Raw genomic sequence first — 14695 nt, forward strand, 5'->3', positions numbered from 1 at the left:
TCTAGCTTTCCGGATTCCGCTACTACACCGTAGCATCAACCAATGAATATTGGCTCCTTCCTAACTGCTTCCCAGAACTCCAAACGACTGTCTCACAGGGATGATAATGGTGAGAACCAGGTTTGGTATAAAGGCCTCTCAAGGATTTGACAATGGAGAGGAAGAGAGTGAGGGAATTTGATGAGACTCTAAGGTAGAGATTGTGGGTGAAACAATCTGGTTTTTCTTTAGGGTTTCTCTCTCAAAATTCTCTCTGGAAGCTCTCTTTCAATCGTGGGTTAAAAGGGTATTTATACTGAAGAGGAGTGGAATGCGAAACGTCAGGTTTTTCCAAAACAGGGGTGGCTCGCGGCTTGACCTCGCGGCTTGACTAAGTCGCGAGTTCCAGTCGCGAGTTAACCGTATGGCCAGTTGTCCTGTTTTGTCCTGTAGTGCTCCAGCTAGCATGACTGTTCATCTTCCAGCATGCTTGGCACGTGTGCATCTTCTGGCGGGTTGAAGCCGCGAGTCCAGCCGCGAGTCCCAGCCGCGACTCTCTGTTTTCTTGCACACTCTTGAGCAATCTTCACACTATCTCACTCACTACCCTTACAACAATCCCACCTAAATACAGGGTTACTAAATGCTGAATTACAAGCAAATTTGGCACGGAATAAAGCCAATTAGATGGTTGAATAAATTCAACCTTACAGATGTGAACAAAAAGAAAAAGGAGCTTATCTAATCAAGAAGTTTAGGTATACTTTATCCCAAAAAAATAGTTAATGTTATTAGCTATAAAAAAGAAATAAATTTATAAATTTTTACGTGAAACAGGTGAATTAGAGTGAAGTAGCTTTTTTTTTTTTTTTTTTTTAAAGATAAACTACTAAAAAATTCTTACTTGAGGTGAAGTAGTTTTTCTTTTACATGAAGTAGTTTTTTTTTTAGATAAACTAATTAATGATAAGAATGAATTAGAATCCTAATGAGATAAACTACTTAGTGATAATAATGAATTTTTAGTTCTTTAAAAATCTAAAAATTTAATAAAATTTTTGCAATTTGGTGAAAACACTTGGCGCAACCACGGCGTCTAAATCTAACTTTAATATAAACAAAAAGAAGTAGATAACTTGATATGAACAAAAAGAAAAAGGAGCTTATCTAATCAAGAAGTTTAGGTATTCTTTATCCCAAAAAAATAGTTAATGTTATTAACTACAAAAAAGAAATAAATTTATAAATTTTTTCGTGAAACAGGTGAAGTAGATTGAAGTAGCTTTTTTTATTTTTTTATTTTTTATTTATAGATAAACTACTAAAAAATTCTTACGTGAGGTGAAGTAGTTTTTCTTTTACGTGAAGTAGGTTTATTTTTTTAGATAAACTAATTAATGATAAGATTGAATTAGAATCCTCATTAGATAAATTGCTTAATGACAAGAATGAATTTTTAGCTCTTTAAAAATCTAAAAATTTAATAAAATTTCTGTAATTTGGTGAAGACACTAGGCGCAACCACGGCGTCTAAACCCAACTTTTATTATATATAATGTGATATGATATGATATAATATGATTTTCTTCTGTTAATTTCTATTTTCATTGTTCACATCTCACAGATTTTGTGTTAGGTCTTGATGAGTCCATAAAAACTATTAAGGTCGTCTATCTTAATGGACGGTTATTGCGTCATTAGTAGGCCATCAAAGATTTATGAGTAACTGCCCAATACATTCAGTACCGATCATCAAAGGCCTTAAACCCTCTCATCAAGACAAAGAACGTTACAATTAGGGTAATAATCATCCTCATTTATGTCCAACAGCTACCTAAGTCACCTATAAAAGGGACAATCTGTCCATTTGCTAAGGTACGTCAAAAAACTACTACAAAACACTATCTATACATGAAATATATGGATTGGTACTAATTTAAGCATCGGAGGCTCCCCCATCGGGCACAACCCGATGGTCTTTTCGATCTATCTCTCCTTTATCTTGCAGGTTCTATAAGGTCATCTAATGTTCCGGATTGAACGAGGGACCCAACTGACGATTTTGGCATCATCAGTTTGGCGCCGTCTGTGGGAAAAAGACAAGTCATTGTTCTCTTCCCATGACAAAGGGTCACTTAGTTCATTCGAAAGATATGAACACCATGATACCGTAGTCAGTCTCGATCAGCTAGATGGAATGTGGTGTAAAGATCCTCTGATAGAAGCAGATCTACCCAAGACAAAGCAGTCTTGCAGTCTTCCAACCCAAAAGGTCGAGCGCACAAAATTTGGAGGCCAAATCAAATCCCTTCAATGTGATTTCGCAAAAAATGTCATCGTGTTACTGTGGGTCGATGATCCTAGGCACAAACGAGATGGTTCACGTCAAGAACCCAAGGTAACTCTTATGCCTTTATTCAAAAAAAAAAAAAAAAAAGCAAGAGCAAAGATAAAATTGCCCCAAAGATACATAGCCTACCCCACTAAGCCATTCAATGAGTATCATTGCTCAGGTATGTCTATGGGTTTATTTTCCCAAAAGTTATTTTTCTACATGATACTGTTACATTTTGCATAAGATTTTAAATTCCTAGATTACTCAAAATAAGTCAACCATAATAATGGTAGTCCCAAATACAGCTTTGTCTTTCTATATTTATTTTAGATCTCAATTTTATCATACCAAAGTTGCTATATATGGTCACATATAAATGGAAGGAATGGGAATCATAGCTTCGGCTAAAGGCTTTATAAAATAACAATAAAAAAAAAAAGTGGTATATAATTTAACATCTACGTGAGATTTGGAAATACAATGAATATGCATTTGTGAAATTCCTAATCTAGTGTTAAAAAAATATGGGAAGTAATTAGTCAGCTATATACTTGCAATTTCCATTACAGTTTGCTATGTGGTTTAATGGAAAATTTTAAACCTTTTGTAATGTTCGAATTTCCCATTAAAAACTTTTGTTTTAATGTCAGTAGTTTCTTACCAATTTCAGTTTGTAGTGTTGGCTAAATTTGGAATTTTCTTTAATGCCTAGTATTTGGTTGAATATAAACATAAGATTAATGTAATCTTAAAAACTATCAATCAATTGCTGCATTATGATGCTTGCTGTAAAAAAAATGTTTTCCTTACTGACTCTTATTGACAAATGTGTCGATATACATGTATAAATAGTTATACGTTTCTAGTTTCTACAGCTATGTCTTGAATTCCATGTGAAATTTGGAATAATCGAAAATGCTCATGTTTCATACAAGAAAAAAATTTGATGGGATTTATGAGTATTTAAAAAAAATATATCATGAATTTTTATGAACCCCATAAATTATGGTGTTTCTATTTTGAAGAACCATATATTGAGAAGAGTTCATGTGCCTTTAAATAATTGAGAATTTTATATGCCACGTATTTCGTTTGAATTTTATCAAATAGTGGGGGTATTGAAATTGAGGAACAAGAAAAAAAAATTAAGCTACAATTGATGAGACTTATTGTGCATATATATATATATATATATATATATATATATAATATGAATATATACATCAATACATGCTTTTTTAAATAAATACAGTCAACCCAATGTGTAGCAAATCTCATTTTGATCATTCACAATTTCACATGTACTGTTCAGTTGCACGTTTGATGTTAGACATACTTGTTTGGCACATAATTCACCAATGTTGGTATTGGCACGTATGGTACCACTTACCAGTTAATCACCCCTTTTCTTTCCTAAATGTATCTAGCTTAAATAGGAAAGATGGAGTAAACATGTTATTGCCATGCAATAGGTAATAAAACTCAATGCTTGAATATTAGAAAATATTTATTATCTTACCAAAATTATAATTTTGGACATTAAATGGCAAGGTCAAATTTTATTGTCATTTCCAGTTATAAAAATAAAAACCCATTTCAAGCATTAAAACCGGAATTCATTCTATTGTCTTTTTAGAATTTAGAATTATTTTTAAGGACTTCAAAGATGTTTTAAAAAAAATAAAAGACAATAAGTATGTACATCTTTTTACACCTCTAGTTTCTCAAGGGAAATTAATGATGGACCATGTTTAAAGCAGTCAGTACTCAAAACGTATCACTTGAAAGGTATACAATTATTAAAGTCATTATTTGAGAGCAATCAAGATTATTAATTTGTTAATATTTTTTGGAGCAAAATGAAGCTAGTAAAGCTCAAAAAAAAAAAAAAAAAAAAAAAAAAAAGCTTGACATGAAATAAATCATCCAGCAGAAAAAGGTCATGGACATGGACCTGCAATAATTGTTGAGAATATTGCAGATGTTTTCCTAGCAGATAATTTCTATGTTAAGGGCCAAATACAAGAGGAGGCAAAAGAGATCAACTTTCGTGGTTATATCTGTTTAAGCTGGAGAGCCCTTATTTCAGGGAAGGTAACTAAGAAGCAATTTGTTTTCTATGAAAGATGGGAATTTTCTATTCAAAGATCAAACCAACATGATGCCTGGTATGTTATCTGATAATTTCAACTCAATATATTGTTTATGATTAACAAGTCTAGGCCGTCCATCTGCTAGAAGATAGGGAACCCTAAAGCCTGTGTGTCATGATTCATGACTCATAAGTTATAAGTCATGAGGCTAGATGGGTAATAAGATGGGATAGGTGTAAACCACCTTTTATTCAGCTTAACCGCCTACTCACGAGGCCAAGCCTTTTGTTATCCACTAGCAGCATGTGTCATCATGTGCCTTTCATGTTTATCATATTCACCAATTTCATGTTATTGTCTCTTATGTCATTTGAAATGAATCATTAAACAAGCCTTTGAATAACTAATTATAGGCTAAAACCAAACAAAGAAATAATTAGGGGATATTATTTCGGTTATGAATTAAAACCCCTGGATTATCTTCCTTACACGGTGAATACGTTTATGGTGCTTAAGTTTTGCAATTAAGGACCACTTAAGGTAAAGGCTCTACCAAATTTAAAGAAACTAATTTTGAATATTAAAGAAAAATGAAGCCAAAAATATACCATCTTACCAAAATTATATATCGTAATTTTAGACATTAAATATGTGAAGTCAAACCTTAATGTCTTTCAAGATTTAGAAAGCATTGAAACCAGAAGTTATTGGGTTGCCATTTTAGAATTTTGAAATTAAGTTTAAGAATTTCAAAGAATTTCTGGATAAAGAAAGTTAGTAAATATATGTTTCTACTTTCTACAATTACTTTCCTAATGAAAGTTAATTCTCTAAATGTTCCTTAGAGCAATCAGTCAACTATGTTAGTTATTCTGAAGAGTACTACAGTAGATATCAGACAAAGTCAACACCTTCATATTGGGTAGTAAAGAAAAATACAGAGATGCTCTATCACCGCTCTTCTTTCCTAATATGTCATGCTAAAATAGGAAAGGTGAAACCTAGTATTACTACCTTGCCAATGTGTTTTTGTCTTTCCAAAATTATTTCATGATTTTAGAGTTTAGACACTAAAGAGATCAGTAGAATTATACATTTATGTAAAAAAGCAAAATTTACATCACGATGTATTAGAAACAAAAAATTGTGATATTTGGGCAATATCAAATCTGAATCTTAATAGGAAATTGCGATTTCTTTTTTTCTAAGAGATATTTTTACTGCTTAGATGACTCCATTTGAAAAGTCATAATGCCTCTAGGCTCAAGCCACAACAAATTTTATGCATATGTCTTAATGTTATTTATGATTTCTTGCTTGGCAATGTTGCTCCAAGCCTAATGTTTTACGCAACAAGAATATAGATAGTACAACCACCAAGCTAGTTTAACTAGACTATCTCGACTGTACATATACTCTCAAGTCCACTGGATCAAGAATGAGAATCTATCAAGAAGAGACTGCTAAGAAGGAGATCAAAGGTATGTGACATGATAGCATCATATCACCCTATATCTCTGTCTATATATAATTGATTGACATTGCTATAAGATAATTTTGTACCAAGGCCAAAAATCATGGAAAAGCCTAGAGTCTTTCCATAGCATCATGAATATTTCTTTCTTTAAAAAAAAAAAATGCTATATCAGTACACTATATGTCTAATACATAATGGCTCACACAATGATATGTAAGAAACATGGTGTTAAAACCTTAGCTTGAATATATATTGAATGTGAAAGTATGATGATAGGTCATGTATCAAGTATAAGTACTCTTTTTTTTGTATTATATGCGTAACCAATTAGGCATGTGTTCGGAAGAATCTTATCCTATGCACATGCCAATCTTGACCTTAATGGGATCACTCCTTAAAACAAACTGGAACAAAGGCTAAACGTCCTATAAAATCTTACCAGTATTCATATAACATGTGTTTAATGAAACACTTTGCAAGTACATGTATAAATTGTAGAATGACATGACTTTAGAAAATCGATCATAATAGTCAAGTGAATAGCCCAAGAAGAATTTGGCCAACTAGGCCACTGTCTCAACAAAGAGACAAAAAGCGAAGGGTCATTTCATTGGTCGTGATCAAACGATAAAGGAAGTAATAATAGAAGCCCGTGGGATTGTTTTCGTCCCTAAAGGAAAGGTCAACATGCCCTAGTCCATGCACCTTCAAAAGAATGAAGCAAAAGAGATCTAAGCCTTAAACATGGAATATCATGTTAAGCTTAACAAAAGAGATCTTAAAGGCAGGGGACTTGTCAAGAAGAATACAACAGTGATTTAGGGTCTCTTGTTAAGGTAACTCATTTATTTATTTTTTTCTAATTAACCATGCTAGATATGATCTTGTCAGAACTAAGTGCATATCAAGCTCGCATGATTATTACAAATGTGTATGTGGAACATGTTGAAAATATTGCTATGAAATTGTTACAATTATCACAATTAGTATGACTATATTATTAGTAGCATATGTTTCATCGTCACGAATCTGAGAAGAACTATTAAGTCTCCTAGACTTAAAATGATAAGATGATCGTCTTCACAATATAGTCATGAGTTTAAGTCTCAATAAATTTCCAATATCTTCATCAACTCACCAAAATATTTTTAAATTGCTTTTAAAATTATTTACTGTGCAAACACCTAACAAAGATCAGTTTAAAGAAGCATATAGTCAAGAAGCTTTACTTTTTATATATCATAGAATGCTTCTCTATGATTCATATAGAATGCACTTCATCAAATGACATCCATAATTGTATAGCATGTAGTTGCATATTTGTACATTGTCATTCCTAACAAAATGCAGCTAGCACTATTGAAGTGACTTAAGCATACAACTAAAGAAGAAGGAAGAGGGAATTGCTATTACGAATAGCAATGACCATAGTCGTCAAAGCATGCCAAAAAAAAAAAAAAAAAAAATCTAATCATGATAGAGCATTCCTCTAGTCGTCAATAAATGAGAATTACATTCTTCATGTTTGAATGGAGGCAACAACATGGCCTAGTTTTTACGCCTTCGAAAAAGAGATCTAGGCCTTAGACATGAAGTATCACGTTAAGCTTAAAAAATCTTGAAAAGAGAGGAGCTTGTCATCTTAAAAAGAGAAGAGTTTGTCAAGAAGATCCCAACAATAAAAAGATTGAGGTATGTGACAAAATAATGTTGTCATTTAAGGTAACACATTTATTTCTGTCTCTTTTATATTCGTCTATAAAAATTTACACCTAGTAAGGTTTCACGCAAAAATGTATGCATTACTAGATAGATCACAAAAGAGGTAAAACTCTAGGATTACAAGGAAATAAGAAAAAGTTCCACCTAGGCTATTGGTAACTTATTATTTATATATGAATTGTTCTAAAATTCTTGTCCAACCAAGTCTTGGCAAGTGCATGTGCAACTTAATGTAGATATCAACATGGCCTCAAGAAGGTCAAAAACAACATAGTGTCAAGGAATCTTTCTAGAAACAAGTGACAAGATTCCTTAAATGGATGTAAGTCACCAAAAAATGGCTAAGTGATAAGATTCCGCCAAGACGGATGTGAATCACTGATGAAGCCTAAGTGACAAGATTCCTTAAATGGATGTAAGTCACCAAAAAAAGGTTTAAGTGATAAGATTCCGCCAAGACGGATGTAAATCACTGACGAAGCCTAAGTGACAAGATTCCTTAAATGGATGTAAGTCACCAAAAAAGGGCTAAGTGATAAGATTCCGCCAAGACGGATGTAAATCACTAACGAAGCCTAAGTGACAAGATTCCTTAAATGGATGTAAGTCACCAAAAAATTGCTAAGTGACAAGATTCCTTAAATGGATGTAAGTCACCAAAAAAAAAAAAATGGACAAGATTCCGCTAGACTGATGTAAATCACTGACGAAGTCTAAATGACGAAGCCTAAGTGACGAGATTCCTTAAATGGACATAAGTTACCCAAAAATGGCTAAGTGATAAGATTTCGCCAAGACGGATGTAAATCACTGACGAAACCTAAGTGATAAGATTCCTTAAATGGATATAAGTCACCAAAAAATGGCTAAGTGACAAGATTCCTTAAATGGATGTAAGTCACCAAAAAAAAATGGACAAGATTCTGCTAGACTGATGTAAATCACTGACGAAGTCTAAATGACGAAGCTCTATAACTGGATATAAGTCATCTAAAAGTGGCTAAGTGACTAAATACCCTTAGACCAGTGTAAGCAGACAAAGATTCTCACACAAACAAAAGTCACACACAAATCAAGAATATCAAACATGACAACCAGAAAATGAAGGAAAGAAGAAGTATCGAAGTGATAAAAAATGGTCGTCCAAAGAAATCATCTCGCTCCTCAGCAGTGATAAAAAATGGTCGTCCAAAGAAATTACCTTACTCTTCAGCAGAAATAAAAAATGATCGTTCAAAGAAATTAGCTCATTTTCAAGATCAAGCTATGATCCCTTGAACACCAAAAAAAACTTTCAAAAGGCAGATACTAAGAAGTCTTCGCAAAAATACTACCATTCTTGAAGAAAAAAGTAGTTGAAGATAAAGAAGTTTGAATCTAAACAAGTCAAGAATATTCTCAAAGCCTGATTAGCACAAAGCAAAATCAGACTTGGGAATGAGGGGCAACTGATGAGTCCATAAAAACTATTAAGGTCGTCTATCTTAATGGACGGTTATTGCGTCATTAGTAGGCCATCAAAGATTTATGAGTAACTGCCCAACACATTCAGTACCGATCATCAAAGGCCTTAAACCCTCTCATCAAGACAAAGAACGTTACAATTAGGGTAATAATCATCCTCATTTATGTCCAACAGCTACCTAAGTCACCTATAAAAGGGACAATCTGTCCATTTGCTAAGGTACGTCAAAAAACTACTACAAAACACTATCTATACATGAAATATATGGATTGGTACTAATTTAAGCATCGGAGGCTCCCCCATCGGGCACAACCCGATGGTCTTTTCGATCTATCTCTCCTTTATCTTGCAGGTTCTATAAGGTCATCTAATGTTCCGGATTGAACGAGGGACCCAACTGACGATTTTGGCATCATCAGGTCTCAAGTTTCCTATCAAGATCTAACATTTAAAATAAAGTAACCTACACGGCAAAAATATCCTATATTATTTGAAACAAATAACAATTAGGTTGCATGCAAAATTGGAAATGGAAGATAAGGACCAAGAAGAGACCATGAGAATTAAAGAAGAAGCCAAGTTGATTTAAAAAGTGTGAATGGCTTTGCATGAGAGGAAGATTCAGTCAAAAGGAACAACTAATTTCTATTCTCCCACCTACCACGTCAATTTTGCTTGACTTATGATTAAAGAGGTTCATTATTTTAGATATTTGAGTCCTAAATTATTGGTGGTCCGGCGAAAGACATGTCCTTAGAGCTTTACTTTCGTGTCATTGTCTTTGTTCTTCCATCTCGACGTATTTATTAAGTGATCAACTACTTATCATTATTAAACACATCGTTTCTAGGACTTTGTTATGTTCTTCCAATCCTCTTGCTCTCTGCTTGATTGGGGCTTTTTATAACTTTTTCTTTTTCTTTTATTGGTTTCATTATTGCCATCTGGCTTCGCTGTGACGCTGTTTGCGGGTTCCATAGAGGTCCGTCTCTGCCATCGACCACGACCATAGCCTTATCTCGAAGATGACTTGGAATTTTTATCTATAATGCTATAATCATAATTTCATCTGTATTTAAGGTTTAATGTACTTACATTAATGTTATATGAATAATTATTAAAAATGATTTAGTTTTAGGAAAAAAAAAAAAAAGAAGTAAATTGCTTGCGAGGAACATGGACATTTCTTAACAGATAGTAATGAATATGATGTTGGATATATTTCAACAATATACTTTTGTAATAGTGTAAACATAACAAAAAAATACAGATCTAACTATAAGCAATAACACAAAAAAGATGTGAAATAATTAGAAACTCATGTACCAATGCGTGAGGGATGAATGATACAGATCAAATCTTGTGTTTGACATAATCTCCTTAAAGCAAATTTCTCCTATCACATAATCTATAGTGCTTAGAGACTCACGAACATCTTCCTCCCAGGATAAAATGATCTACAGCACGGAGTAGAAACACTACAAGGTCCGTGCATTATGAACTGAACTATGTCTCTTTCTCTCTCTGACTCTATGTTTATGCACAAAATATTTTCTTTGGGAAAGTTTTCTCAATCAAAAGTTGTTTTTTAGAATGAGGAACTATGAATATAAATGTCATTGAACATACATTGTTTCCAGAATAAATGGTGTATACAAACTTACTGACGCAAAAAATAAAATAATAAAATAGTATTTTTGATGATGAAAAAATCAGCAGTTGAGCTCCTTGTCATAGCGGATGGACGAAGCTGTGATTGGGGTTGTCTCTGTTGGAGGAAAACCTACAAAATGAACTGGGTGGAAGAGTAACACGTTGGTGTGGCGTTAGCCAAACTACATCCGATGCTTAAGTAAGTAAGGGGGAAAGATTTTAGGGAGAAACAGACTGGAGAGTGATTTTCGTAGAGTATTTGTGTGTACCTTTCACTTATGTTGCTCTTTCTTTTATAGTTGTATGCCTCATTAATGGGCAATGAATCGCTGTATTTATGCCCAACAGCTAGTGCGTTACAAAATCTTGGTTTGAAGTTCACAGCTCATTCTGTGACCGTTGCTCTGTCCGTTACATTTTGTCATCAATGAGTGTAATAAATGCATGACATCGTCTCTTGGTTAATGATGGCTTCAGCTTAATGACGATCGTAAATTTCTCACTCATCAGCTGCCCCCTTGTTCGATTCTTCGTTTGTCAGACGAGATGAGAACATATTCGTTTGACGCTTCGTATTTTGTGTACTGCTTATTTATGACGAGTTGATGTTTGAACAGTTGAGTGCCATGTGTAAGGTCAGGATGCGTTCGACGTGCAAACACTTCTCGGTTTTCCCGCGTGTGTTTTGGTCACTTATTTCGCATTTTTCCCTCATGTTTTCCTTTCTCTGTAATCTTTCCTTGTTCAGTTTTCATTTTAGGGTTTGTTTCTCCTTCAAGCTTCCTTTCTTTGTCCTGCGTTCCTTGGTAAGTTCTTCGTGCTCTTGTTTCTTTTTCTGTTCTTCCATGGTAGATTACTCTTCTGTTAAGGTTGATTGTCCTTCAGTAGCTTTTCTTTTCGCTCGCCTAGGTTGTTTACTTGAGATTGTAAAGTGGGAGTGTCTCAAGTGGGTCAGTCTCTTCATGGGGGAGGATTGTCCACACAAATTTATCCTTTCTTCTTTATTCCCTTTGGTTTCCCATTCTGCTAGGGTTGCTAGATCACTGAAGATGTTTGGGGAGATTAGGTCTAGTGAGTTGGAGACGGGGTTATCCTCATTTGATGATCGTGTAATTCCTGAGGTTACTTCCCCTTCCACTCCTTATAAAGCTTGGAACATCCCGTGTGCCCTCTTAGAAAAGGATGAGAAGCGGATTAGGGATAGGTTTCAATTCCCTGATTCGGTTGAGATCAGGATTCCAAGTGACGAGGATAGGGCCTGTCACTCTTATGCTGAAGAAGTCTGTTTCTACGAGGCAGACTTTACTAGTGATCTTTGTTTCCCTGCTTACCCTTTTGTTAGGGAACTTTTTTCTTATTTGCACCTTGCTCCGGCACAGTTAATGCCCAGGCACAGTTAGTGCCCAATTCTTGGTGGATCGTCATTTCTTGCATGGTGGTATGGATGTCCACCAATGATGGGGATGTCATTAAGAAAGACGAGTTCCTTCATTTTTATCGTCTTAGAAAGTCCAAAGACCCTGTCTATTATGAATTTAAGCCGTGGGATAGGGCTTCTAGGTTAATACTTGATTACCCATTGTCTCTTCAAAATTGGAAGCCAAACTTCTTTTTTGTTTCTGGAAGTGGTTAGGAGTTCGTCCCTAGTGAGGACCTGGATGAAGCCCCCAAGTTTTTTCGGTGTTAGGGAACCCCCGTGTCTGGTGCGTCTTTCTCATCTTTCTGTTGTTTTTCATTCTTTGTGAGTGACGATGGTATGTGACATACTTGTGTTTTTGTTTGTAGTTTCCCAACATCCTCGTTTGAAGAAGATATATTAGTGTTGTGCTAAAAAAGTAAAGGAATATTTGGAGACTGTCAAGGACTTTGATGAGCTCGTCTCACCCTAATCATTATTTCTTCATTTCCTGGGTCTAGAACCATCAAGTAAAGTTTGGAGAAATCTCAAAGTTGTGAAAAAGAGCGAGTGTTCCATCTTCTCTTCTTTTTCTTTTCTTTTTCTCTTATATATATATATATATATATAAAGGTGTGGTAAAAGCAGTTTTATACTTATCTCTTTCACTAATCTGGATTTGCCAAAACCCCAATTTCATGTCAAACTTGGAAAACACTACAGCCTCACTCAGTCTTTGAACCAAATCATTTTTGTTAGGTATGGGATACCTATTCCATTCTAAGACCTTATTCAAGGGCTTATAATTAATAACTAGGCGAGGAGTTCCTCTCTCTATCTCAGCATTTTTTTTGAACAAAAAAAGCAACACAAGACCATGGGGACTTGCTATTCCGAATAAGTTTTTACTTAAGCAAATCATGAATTTCATTTTTACAAAATTCAACAATTTTAGCATTCATTTGAATAGGACGAGCTTTAGTAGGAATGTTTTTCTCATTAAATCCTTTAATATAAGGCAAATCTGTAAGGTTGAATTTATTCAATCATTTTGTTGGCTTTATTCCGTGCCAAATTTGCTTGTAATTCAACATCTAGAAACCCCGTATTTAGGTGGGAATCATGTAAGGGTAGTGTGTGAGAGAGTATGAAGAAAAACTCAAGTGTGTGCAATCAAGAAGAGCCTCGTGACTGGCAAGTTGCCAAAATGGCACACGTGTGAAGTATGCAGGGGGAGCTAAAGGGTCACGCCAACTGTTGCACTACAGGACAAAACCTCTAGTCTGGCAAGGCAGTTAGCTCGCGACTCAAACTTGCGACTCGTTCCAGTCGCGAGCTCGAGTCGTCAGAACACCCTGTTTGGTTGTAACTAACTCTTCGCATTTCATACACACCCTACTATAAATACCCTTATACCCATGAAATATAGACAGTTTCCAAAGAGAATTTTGAGAGAGAAACCCTAGAGAAAAACAAGATTGACTCATCCACAATCTTCATCCTTTGATTCTCCAAATTCCTCTGCTCTCACCCTCTCCATTGATACATCCTTGAGAGGTACATATTAGCCAAATCCTTATCTCACCATACTCATATCTGTGAGAAAGTATTTTGGTGCTTGGGAAGCAGTTCAGAAGGGACCAATTCATTTTGGTTAATGCAATAGGCTATTGCGAGATCCGGTAAGCTAGAGAAGACAAGGTTCAGCGTAATCTTGTTGGAGCAAGAAGCTTGGAGGGCTTAGATGCATTGGGTAGATTAGGCTTGGAGGGACTTCTGCTATTCATGTATCCCAACTTTATTCTCTAGTGGATTATTGACCGCTTGGAGGGCGGCAGAGAGGTTTTACGCCGAGGACTTTGGTTTCCTCTTCGATAACATATTGTTGTGTTGTTTTTGTGTTTGCATCTCTCTTTCCTTAATATTTGCCTTTTAATTACTACTGTGGTTGTGATTAATTATGGTTTAGATTGTTTTACCAATTCTGTTTTAGCTTATTATCATATTCGGCACATACATTGTTTGATTATAAGCTTGTGTTGTTAATTTGTAAATTGGGGGTCTAAACGTTCATAGGTGTTTTATACACTATTTAAACATTCAAAATCAACAATATGTTTTTTTCTATGCCAAAAAGCATTTGGAATATCAGAGCAAATATCATCAATCAAAATTTTCTGAAAATTATCGATTTTTGATTGTAACAATTTATCAGAAAGTTATTTAGCAATTTTCTTGTATCGAACTTCTTGCCTAAGGAAGTTAAGGTGTTTATTTTTAGCATAAATTAGGTTTAAGGCATCATTAGTATCAATTTCAAACTTTGAAGCAAATTTGAATTTTACTTTCTGTCCAAAAGAATCAGTAGTAATTCCATCATGTTCAACAATAAAAGGATATAAAGCATTTATAAATGGCAGACCAAGAATCACTTTATCAGTCATGTTTTTAACAAGAATAGAAGGAATCTTGAAGCAGACATTATCATGGCAAACATGAGCATTATTCAATTCGTATTTAATCTTCATTTGAGTACCATTAGCAGAAACCAATCTTTCAGTTGATTTTTCAAAAT

Source organism: Quercus robur, chromosome 2, assembly GCF_932294415.1.
Source record: "Quercus robur chromosome 2, dhQueRobu3.1, whole genome shotgun sequence".
NCBI classification, from domain to species: domain Eukaryota; kingdom Viridiplantae; phylum Streptophyta; class Magnoliopsida; order Fagales; family Fagaceae; genus Quercus; species Quercus robur.